Source organism: Myotis lucifugus, unplaced genomic scaffold (assembly GCF_000147115.1).
Source record: "Myotis lucifugus unplaced genomic scaffold, Myoluc2.0 scaffold_692, whole genome shotgun sequence".
NCBI classification, from domain to species: Eukaryota; Metazoa; Chordata; class Mammalia; order Chiroptera; family Vespertilionidae; genus Myotis; species Myotis lucifugus.
The window spans coordinates 117,480-129,064 of record NW_005871740.1 but is presented as its reverse complement, the minus strand read 5'-3'; the positions used below and the strand labels follow the sequence as shown (position 1 = coordinate 129,064).

General features: G+C 41.4%; 2 pseudogenes; one reads left to right on the top strand and one right to left on the bottom strand.

Moving 5' to 3' along the window:
* Positions 1-3,143: 3,143 nt before the first annotated feature.
* Positions 3,144-4,327, bottom strand: LOC102434892 (annotated as a pseudogene).
* A 4,941-nt stretch (positions 4,328-9,268) lies between these two features.
* Positions 9,269-10,526, top strand: LOC102434582 (annotated as a pseudogene).
* Positions 10,527-11,585: the final 1,059 nt, after the last annotated feature.

The following is an 11,585-nucleotide window of genomic DNA, read 5'->3' as shown; positions in this document are numbered from 1 at the left end:
AAGTCAAATAACAATACTGGCCCAGGAAATTATACAGATGAGAAAAATGTATGTGTTGTGTACCAATCTCGGCCTATTGATAACCAGGGTTGTGACTGGACCATTCCTCATGGTTCTTATTGTGATTGTATAAGATGCCCTCAGCCATCACCATTAGAAAACTTTGAAAGAGTCAAGGGTCAGTACTTACAGGTCCTGGAAATTACATGGCACACCTGGGGCCACACATTGTGGTCACGTGTAGAGAGAAGAGGGCCTGGGTTGTTTCTATTGGGGTCGAGGGTGGGGGCGCAGGGTTTCACAGGCTCACATCTGGTGAACTAAAACATAAGAGTGGGAATTTAAAGCACCAGAAGAGAAAAAAGCAGACCAAATCTGGCCCATTAGTGCCTTCCTTATTCCTTCTAAAGACAGCTCAAAATATTTATCTGTCCCATCCTAATGCATCTCTCCTTGCTAGGCTAGCGGCTGTTGTTACCATAGTTGTCATGATTATCTGTAACACTCTCTACTCCACCCTATTCTCCCTGCCCTGCTAGGGCCTGAGTGAGTGTCCCTTGAAGACTCCATGATCACTGTTGCCCAGATGCCAGACAATGTCAAATGCATGTTCAGTTGGACAGAGGGATGTGCCCTTATGATCTGGAATAGCCCTGGCACTTGGCCTGCCAGGTTCGGTCCTGACTCCATACCCTAGCCAGGTTCTAGATGGAGGCATTTATTCATACTATCTGGCTGCTCTGTCTTTCCCAGATTCCCACTCATTGCTGGGATGAAAGTCAAGGACTTGCACAAGCAGGTGTAGGGGAGAGGTTAGTTGGACTCTGGAAAGTATGTAAACAAGTGAGAACCCAAAATATCTCAGAGAAAGAGGACTAGGAAAAAATGACTCAGGGAATTCATGGGAATTTTTATATTGACTGTAAAAGAAAGCAAACTTCTTCCACCTCAGGTCACAGATGTGGGTCTCAGGCCCTGAGACCCAAGCCCAACCCAAGCCCTGCTTCACAGGCATAGAGATGAGGATGAAAATGGAACAGCGATGGAGAAGGAATCAGATGGAATTAGATGGTGATGGGATTAGAGATGGGGACTATGAGGATGAGATTGAATGGAAGGTCTTCCGTGGGTGGGTGGGAATGTCGTGGATGAGGACAGGGAGGTGCTGAGGCTGAGCTCTGTAGGAGAGGAAGAAGGCTAACTGTTTGCCTCTTTTTCTAACTTTCCAGACCCAGATTCTGCCCCAAATGAGAAGGAAGAAAGTTGACAAGATGTGTCAATCTCCCCACTCACTTGCTAAGATTTTTTGAATAGAAGGAGTCAATCTAGCATAGTAGTTAAAAGTAAGAACTGGCCCTAGCCGATTTGACTCGGTGGATAGAGCGAGCGTCAGCCGAGGACTGAAGGGTCCCATGTTCGATTCCAGTCAAGGGCACATGTCTGAGTTGTGGGCTTGATCCCCAGTAGGGGTGTGCAGCCAATCAATGATTCTCTCTCATCATTGGTGTTTCTATCTCTCTCTCCCTCTCCCTTCCTCTCTGAAATCAATAAAAATATATTTTTTTTAAAAAGTAAGAACTGACTCAAATTGGGTTTGAGCCCCAGCTGAATGACCTTGAACATACAAAGGAAACTCTCCATGCCTATTTGCTTCTCCATAAAATGGGGATAACAGGTGAATCTGCTCCCTAGAATTGGTAAAATCCAACATTATAATTCAGTGTAAGAAACATGTGCTGAGCCTAGCCGGCATGGCTCAGTGGTTGAGCATTGACCTACGAACCAGCAGGTCACGGTTCTATTCCCGGTCACGGCACATGCCTGGTGCCTGGGTTGTGGGCTTGATCCCCAGTGTGGTGTGTGCAGGAGGCAGCCGATCAATGATTCTCTCTCATCATTGATGTTTCTATCTCTCTATCCCTCTCCCTTTCTCTCTGAAATAAATAAAAACACATTTAAAAAAAAGAAAGAAATATGTGCTGAGTGCTATTACGCCCTAGGCACAGGCCCAGCTCCTATGCAACTTACATGTTAGTGGAAGCAAGCAGACAAGAAACAAGTAAACTAGAAGGTAATTCCAGATGATGAAGAGCTTTGTAGATCATAAAACAGAATATGTAATATAATAGTGAATGACTAAGGGGGACCCTTTAGATAAGATGGTCAAGGGAACGCCCTGAGAAGTGGCTATAAGATTATAACAACTAAATGCACACAGGATTTGCTGTTTGCCCAGTGCTATTTCACAGGTAAAGGACTCAGTCCCACAAGATCACCCTGCACTGTAGATGCCAGTCCCAAGTCCAGGTTGTAACCTGTACTTCTGACTGACTGGCTATACCTCAGAGGTTCCCATTACCTGCTCCTTGGGTTTGATTAACTTGCTCAAGTGGCTCACAGAACTCAGAAAAACCCATGTATACAATAGATAACAGTAAAACCTCAATATAATGGACTAATTTGGGTGAGGGGGGTGTCTGTTAAAACCGAAAGTTCATTACGTATATAATAAAGTAGGTTTTCTGAATGCATGTTAAAAAATTGACAAATTAGCCCTAGCTGGTTTGGCTCAGTGGCTAGAGCGTCGGCCTGTGGACTGAAAGGTCCTGGGTTCGATTCCGGTCAAGGGCACATGCCTGGACTGTGGGCTCAATCCCCAGTAGGGGGCATGCAGGAGGCAGCCTATCAATGATTCTCTCTCATCATCGATGTTTCCATCTCTCTCTCCCTCTCCCTTCCTCCCTGAAATCAATAAAAATGTATTTTTTAAAAAATTGGCAAATAAGTTAGTTTACCTGTTTTTACTTATGTAGACACATTTGTGTAATTAAAATTAAGTATGAAAAGTTTAATTTCACAGAAAAGTTTTCTATATGTATTACAGTAATTTTATTTTTTTATCAGCATAGAAATTTATTCAATTTCAAAATAATATGGTTCTGTTTAGAATGCTATAATAATTATCTAAAGCAAATATCATCATTGGCTCTGAAACAGGTCTAAAGATGTCATTCTTTTGAAGTCAAAAATATGTAGTAAGAATGTACAAGGAAGGAAAAATATAAAAACAAGTTTGCTGAGTATGGGGAATTGTTACAAGAGGGACACACTAAGATACTGTAACAGAGTCCAATTTATAACACATACAGCAAGGAGTTCTCCTGCTTTATCTATTCCCCAGAAAGTAACTCAGTAACCTCAGTAATGCAAGAAGACCACACCTGGTAAAGAGGACAAGCTTGCTGAGGGACACTGGTAGTAACTCACTGTATTCCCCCTTTCTCTAACCCCTTCCTCACACCGAGTTCTTTTTTTCCTTTAAGATCAATTTTGTCCTGTTGGAAAATATTTGGTTCTATTTGTAAAGTGGTATAAGTAATATCCTGATTGAAGTAATCAATAATTTAGCTGAAGATGCTCAAGGATCACACTTTTGAAAAAGGTCAATCAGCTAATTAACAGGGACCATCGGGGGCTTGCAGAAAAAAAAATTCAGATAATGTATGTTTGCTAAATAGATAAAAATAAGCAGTAAAAAATGGGTGAAAACCCCATTTAACTGTGACCTAGACAATCTGAAGCAGACAGGTGACCTTTGATTAAACTCTTTTACTTGTAGAGTGAACAGCGGGGAGGCTCCGAGACAGAGTTTGGTCTCCAGGAGTGTCCAGGGCCAAAGTGCCAACTCAGAAGGTCTCCTCCTCTCGCAGGAACTGGAACACGGATGAGAAATCCTTCTTCGAGTAGCCCTTTGCACACATCATCCTGTAGATCTGATGGGCCTGGCTGCCCCGGAGGATTGGGCTCTTTGTGTTGATGGCGGAGTCCTGTGCTAATCCCTGATTCTTAGCCAGGAGTGTTGTTCCAAATCCACCCTGATAGTTATTAGCCGAGGGAACACCATCCATCACCCTAAGTACAGGATTGTGTCACTTGACCAACACCGTCCTGAGCTCATATTTAGGATTTTAGCCAATAGTTTTGGGTCAAGCCCTAACCTGATCCCAAGAGTCATAGCTTCAGCGGTTCCAATCATACTAATAGCTAACAGCATGTTGTTGCAGATCCTTGCGGCCTGTCCGGTCCCAACAGCACCACAGTACACCACATTGGAGCCCATGCAGCCCAGCAACTCCTAGGCAGCAGCAAATTCCTCTTCGACTCCTCCCACCATGAACGTGAGGTTCCCAGACCGAGCAGCTCCCACACCTTCTGTGCGCGCCTTGGAGCCTCCTTTCACCTGACCACCTTTTTTAAATTCCCCCGAACTCAGGCCTGTTCCGACGCCATTTGTTACGGCCAAACTCAGTCCCTGGTCAGGCGCCATTTGTGCCACGCCAGCACGACCAACGGTGATCCCGAGTGGGGGGGTGAAAGGATTAAGGAAAGACAGACAAGAGAATAATAGCTGGGTCTCGGTGGGACGCTGCCTCCCTAATGAGGAGACAACAACCAGTAATTGTATATTTATATTGAATATGTCTAGTAAATACGTGCATTCACATCACCGCAAGGAAACAAATGCACATGACTGGGGCGTGGCTTAGCACGCGAGTGGCACACATAGGCTGACACCCGTTAAAACTGCCGCAGAAAGTCACACCACAGACAACAGAACCAATTAGCTCTCACAGTGTGGTGTGATCATGTGCTAATAATTCACCCAACATTGCTTCGAATGGTGACTTGGATTTAAAGATGCACACAATAATTGTAGGTATGTAATATTTATTTATGTCGGCAAAATTACTAGTGTTTTTTCCAACATATGGCCTATTCGCTAAAATTTGTAAAAAATAACAGTAAATTAATAACAAAAATAACCTGCTAATTTAATTATAAGTAACTCTTGGTTAAAAGCATTTTAAAATGAGCAGGGTGTTAATTTTCACATAGGACATCCAAAAGTCTGTTAAACCGAAGTTTGCAAAATCGAGCGTTTACTGTACTGCTTTACTACAAAGGATATTAAAGGATATGAATCAACGGCCAAATGAAGAGATATATAGATCAAGATCCCAAACATATGAGCTACTATCTTTGTGGAACTTGGTCTGGCAAGGTGACACATGGAAGCATTCTGACTGACCAATGTGGAAGCTCTCCAATAAAAAGGGCCAAGGAGCCCTGACTGGTTTGGCTCAGTGGATAGAGTGTCAGCCTGCGGATTAAAGGGTCCCAGGTTCGATTCTGGTCAAGGGCATGTACCTTGGTTGTGGGCACAACCCTAGTAGGGAGTATGCAGGAAGCAGCTGATTGATGTTTCTAACTTTCTATCCTTCTCCCTTCCTCTCTAAAAAATTAATAAAATATATACATATATATTTTTAAAAAGGGCCAAGGAGTTGTCCTCCTGGGTTTCTGTGGATGTTTCATTATATAGTCACGATTGATTAAATCATTGACCACTGGCTATTGAACGCAATCTTCTAACCACAACCCCCGTTCTCATTTCCTAAGAAGAAGGAGGAGACCTGCCTAGATAAACACCAAGCCGCTGGGATTGGACCCCAGCAGTCAGACAGAGATCATCTGACAGTGACTGCATCTCGGCCTTGCCTAGATTGAACTCTAATAAGCAAATTGTAGGCTCCCCACCCAGATTCCAGGAAGCCATAAAGGACCTGGGAATCTCTCCAACTGACTCCACAGGAATCCTTAACCTCTCTGGAGACCTGTAAGACTGAAGTACTATTTTTTCTCAGAGTGAGAGGCTGGCAGTAAGATTCTAGGAGCAGCTGTCCAAAATGCACTGGATGGGAATGGGAACCTGGGTTCTGTTCCTAGCCCTACTACTAAAATCATTGTGTGACCTGTATGCCTAGTGAGAAAATTAATGAATAAATTAATTAAAAAGGAAAAATGACAATACCAAATGCTAATGAGAATGTGGAGCAATTGGTCCTTTCTTCCTTTGCTGATGGCAATGCAGGTGGTATAGCGACTTTGGAAAAACATTTGGCAGTTCTTTATAAGGGTAAACATGACTTACCATACAACCCAGCATTCCTACTCCTAGTTATTAACCCAGTGAAATTAGAATTTATGTTGATTTCTTTTTTTAAACAACTATATCAAAATATAACTCATGTACCATACAATTGACCCTTTAAAGTATACATTTCAATGACTTTTATTTTTTTACTTTATTTTTTTGTTTTGTTAATCCTCACCTGAAGATATTTTTTCCATTGATTTTAGAGAGAGTAGAAGGGAAGGAGTGGAGAGAGAGAGAGAGAGAGAGACATTGATGTGAGAGAGACACATCGATTGGTTGCCTCCCGTACACTTCCCGACTGGGGCAGGGGATCAAACCTGCAACCCAGGTACATGCCCTTGACCAGGAATCAAACCCAAGACCTTTCAGTGCCTGAGCCAATACTCTAACCATTGAGAACACTGGCCAGGGCTTCTATGGCCTTTAATATATGCACAGAGTTGTGCAACCTTCACAACAATCAATTCTAGAGCATTTTTATCACTCCAAAAAGAAAACCCAAGTTCATTACCAATCACTCCTAGACAGCCACTAATTTACTTTTTATCTCTATATATTTTTTCATTTAGCATAATGTTTTCGAGGTTCATTTGTGTTGTGGCATGTATCAATACTTGATTTCTTTTTACCACTGAATAATATTCCATTGTATGGATATACCCTATTTTGTTTATCCATTCATCAATTGATGAAAATTTGGGTTGTTTCTAACTTTTTGGCTGTTATGAACAATGCTGCTATGAACATTCATGTACAAATATTTGTGTGGACATGAGTTTTCATTTCTTTTGGGTATAGATCTAGCAGAGGAATTGTTGGGTCATATGGTAACTCTATGTTTAACCTTTTTGGGGAATTGAAAAAAAACTTTTCCAAAGTGGCTATACTATCTTGCATTCCTACCAACAATGTTGGAATGTTCCAGTTTCTCCACATTCTTGTCAACATTTTATTTGCACTACAGCTATCCTAGGGGCTGTGAAATGGTTTCTCATTGTGTTATTGATTTGCATTTCCACAAAATGATGTTCTGTGTTTTCTCATGTATTTATTGGCCATTTATAAATCTTCTTTAGAAAAATGTCTCTTCAAATCCTTTTCCCATTTAAGCCCTGGGCAGGCACCTCAGTTGATTAGAGCATCATCCTGATACACCAAGGTTGCATTTTGATCCCCTATCAGGGCACATACAAGAATCAACCAATGATTGTATAAACAAGTGGAACAACAAATCAATGTTTCTCTCCTCTCCTTTCCTCTCTCTCTAAAAAAATAATCAATAAATAAAAAAATTAAAAAATCCTCTTTCTATTAAAATAGATTATTTTAATTATTGAGTTCTAATTAATAAATGAATGAATGAATGAATGAATGAATAGAATAAAATCACCGTTTGAGTTTAAGGAAGTTACCTGTGTTCTCTGGGCCTAAATTTTTTCACCAAGAAAATAAAGGGACAAATAAGTCCCTTCCCAGAAGAAAACTTCACTGTTTTCTTCTGCACTTATTGTCCCAAATGAATGGAAGGCCTGTATTAGGGAAACAGCTTTCTCTGCCTCTCATCTGAGGTTCCATTAGCTTGGGGAAGGGAACTAACATGTCAGAATTTATATGTGTTAGATCTTATACCACATTTATGCAAATTGCCCCATTTAACCTACACAAGAACTCTTTGGAGGAGATATATTTGCTTGCCCTCATTTTACAGAGAAAGCTTGCTCTTTCTATCATGGTGCCTCTAAAGGTATAGAAAGAGTTAGTTAAGAAGCAATAAAATGTTTTCATTATTTGTTTCCCATTGTTAATTGTTCAAATGATATTTGTTGAGCAACTACTGTGAATACAGATCATGGATCCATGGGACCCAAAAGTATACAAGACACATTCCCATACAGGATCTATGGGAGAAAAAAGGGGACATATATAATACTTCCAAGAATAAAGATTTTTTTTTTTTAAGCACACACTCCCAGCCTTCCGGGAGTAGAAAATCAGCCCAGCTCAGGGGAGAAAGTTCAGTACCTCATCACACTTGCCAGCACAGTGCTGACTCAATGTTCCTCTTTCCTGTTATGCTGAGCCCCTAGATTCTAGGGCCTAGAAGGTAGGACGTATGCCTTTGCTGATCAATGTCATTAACCCACTGCCTAGCACAGTGCTGGGCACAGAGCAGATTCTCCCCGAGTATTTGATGAATAAATTAAATTACACAGTAAGTGACTGAATAAATCCCAAGATGAATGGGAGAGCTGTGAGGGCCCAATGAGTTCAAAAAAGGTCTCCGGAGAAGGAGATTGTGAGCTACACCTTGAGGGGTTAAGGTCAATTGTACACACTCATTCTGGGCTGGAGTCCACATTCTACCTGTTCAGACTTTAGCTGTGTTCCTCTTCCACAACCAGACCTTCCTAAAGACAGCATTCCTGTCCCCCAGAAAACTCAGCCCTAAAGTGTCTCAGGAGGAAAGAACATCTCAGAATTCCTACTACCTTTGGAGCTGCTGACACCCAGTGTGTCAGCGACTTTGATGGAGGGTTGTCCTCTTAGCATATCACATTAGGGAAAACAAGAGTCTTGTATAGTCCAGGTTCAGGAGGGTTGACTCTTTTGAAAGGTATAGGCCTTAGGGGGTAAACTGGAGTGACCCCAAGATGGGGAAGGGAGGCAGTTTAGGGTTGAGCTTTATGGGGGACAAGAATGCCATCACTTGAAGTGTTTGAAGGAGAAGGTAGGCATACAAAGTAATGGAATTCCCCTCTGTGTCAGGCCCAGGGCTGGGTTCCCAAATATGCTCTGCCATTTAATTCCCTCAGCAACCCTATGAGGCAGCTACAATCATCTGTCCAACAGTAAGAAAATAGTTAACTCCCCAGTCAAATAGAATATTACATTTCCAATGAAATTTTATACTCAGGAAATCTGTCAAAACATCTCAAGAGTCTGAAAACATTTAAGCCTGTTCCCTCCCCCACTAATTTATCTTGTAGGAACCTATCCCAGGAAAATAATTAGAAATATGAACAAAAACTTACATTTTATAGAAGAAAATGCACCAAAATGTTCACAGTGGTTATCTCTAGATGAGGACATTATGGCTGATCTTATTTTCCTCCTTATAATTGTGTACATTGTTTTAAAAATGCAAAATATTTGTAATAAGAGGGGAAGAAACATTAAAAATCAACCATTAGTCAAGGAACGCTAGTTCCCTTCGGTTTGTGGAGCTAGTGGTCCTCATGTGCTTTCCTAAGGCGCCCCTGAAACGATTCAATGACCCTTCTGGTTGTGCACCATCTCCAGGTGTTTATATGTGAAAACTTCAGAAGTATCGAAAGGACCAGTATCCTTTCAGAAATCACAAAGATGTAAAAAACGAAAAGAATCTCAACCAAATCTTACTGTTGACAATACTACCTTGCCTGCTTCAGCAAGAAGAGTTAAGACTTTGGGATTAAAGACGGAATCTCAAAAGAATGATAAAGACCTGAAGATGTTGGAAAAAGAGATTTGTGTCCTCCTGCAGGAACGCGGTACTCAGGACAAGCGTCTCCAGGATCTGGAAGCTGAGCTGGAGAAGATGGAAGCAGAGCTCAGCGCTACGGTCAGGGGAATAACATCTCTCTCTGCAAGCAACGCTGCACTGGAAAAGCAGCTTACTGAATTAACCAGGACTAACGAGCTACTCCAGTCCTGGTTTTCTGAAGATAGTAACCAGAAGAACCTAAGAATTCTAAGCCTTGAGCTGATGAAGCTTAGAAACAAAAGAGAAACTAAGATGAGGCATATGATGGCTAAATAACAAGGCATGGAGGTGAAACTGCAGGTCACCAGAAGAATCTGGAAAGTAGCACAGCTCAAGGGGAAACTTGTTTCAATACAGAAAAAAAAGATTGATGAAAAATCTGAAACAGAAAAACTCTCGGAATACATTGAAGAAATAAGTTGTGCCTCAGATCAAGTGGAAAAAATACAAGCTAGACATTGCCCAGTTAGAAGAAAATTTGAAAGAAGAATTATGAAGTTTTAAGCCTTAAGCAGGCTCTTGAAGAAAATATTGTTACGTGTCTGAATGAGTAAAAAACCTGAATGCTGAATGTCAGCTGCTTGAAAAGTAGAAGAAGACCTCATCACCAGGGCCAGAGAACTGGATGAACATCTGACTTCTGAAATGCAAAACTTAAAAGAGAAGTTTAATCTTGGAAAACAAGAACATGAAAAGCTACAACAAAAAGAGTTGCAAATGGATTCACTTTTGCAACAAGAGAAGGAATTATCTTCTAGTCTTCAGCAGAAGCTCTGTTCTTTTCAAGAAGCCAGGATGAAAGAGAAGAATTTATTTGAGGAAGAATTAAAAAGCAAGCTCTGGATGAGCTAGATAAATTACAGCAAAAGGGGGAAAAATCTGAAAAGTTGGTCAAACAGCTGGAAGAAGAGACAAAAAGCTAGAGTGGAAGAACTGAAACTTCTAGAAGAAAAGCTAAAGGGGTTTGTATTAATAGGACTTTATACATATGACTTCAGATTTTAAAAAGTACTTTTCCAGTACATTCTTGGGATTCTCATACCAATCATACACGTGGGCGAGGTTGGAATTATTTTGCAAAAGAAGGAGAAAGTACATGCATAAGATGTACATAAAAATAAGTATGACAGCCAAAATAAAAGCCAAGCCCTTTCTTTATTTAAAGCCAGTGGTTTAAGAGTTTTAATTCAAAAATGACCAGCCCTAACCAGTTTGGCTCAGTGGATAGAACGTGGGCCTGTGGACTGAAGGGTCCTGGGTTTGATTCTGGTAAAGAGTATGTACCTTGGTTGCTGGCTCAATCCCCAGTAGGGGGTGTGCAGGAGGCAGCTGATTAATGTTTCTCACCAATGTTTCTAACTCTCTATCCCTCTCAGCTTCCTCTCTGTAAAATCAATAAAATACATTTTTTTAAATGACAAAAAAAATAGCCATTAAAAACATTTTTTAATATTTTTTAATATATATTTTTATTGATTTCAGAGAGGAAGGGAGAGGGAGAGAGAGAGATAGAAACATCAGTGATGAGAATCATTGATCAGCTGCCTCCACATTGGGGATGAAGCCTGATACTTGGGCATGTGCTCTGACTGGGAATCAAACTGTGACCTCCTGGTTCATAGGTTGATGGTCAACCACTGAGCCACACCAGCCAGGCTAAAAAACAAACAAACACCATTTATTTATTTATTTATTTATTTATTTATTTAGTGGTAAACAATAATGTGTTTTAGGAAATCCAAAGGAAAATAATTTTGACAATTAGGACGGCCACGTTACCTCAAAACCCAGTGCCAGAATGACTGGCCCCAGCAGCACTTCAGAAAGGGGGTGCAGCTCGAGGGACAGCTGATTGGGCTGGGCGGCGATCAGTGTTCGCTGACGTTCAGGCTTCCGGTGCAGCCAGCCAAGGAGTGTGCCCAGGGACCCGCCTCCCTCCCTCTCCAGCAGGGAGACTTGACCTGTGACGGAAGGCCACATCCTGCAGAGCGGTGTGTGTATGCCTCTGAATCAATAGGTGCCCGAGCAGGCGAATGTCCCAGACCATGCAGAAGTGACACAGAC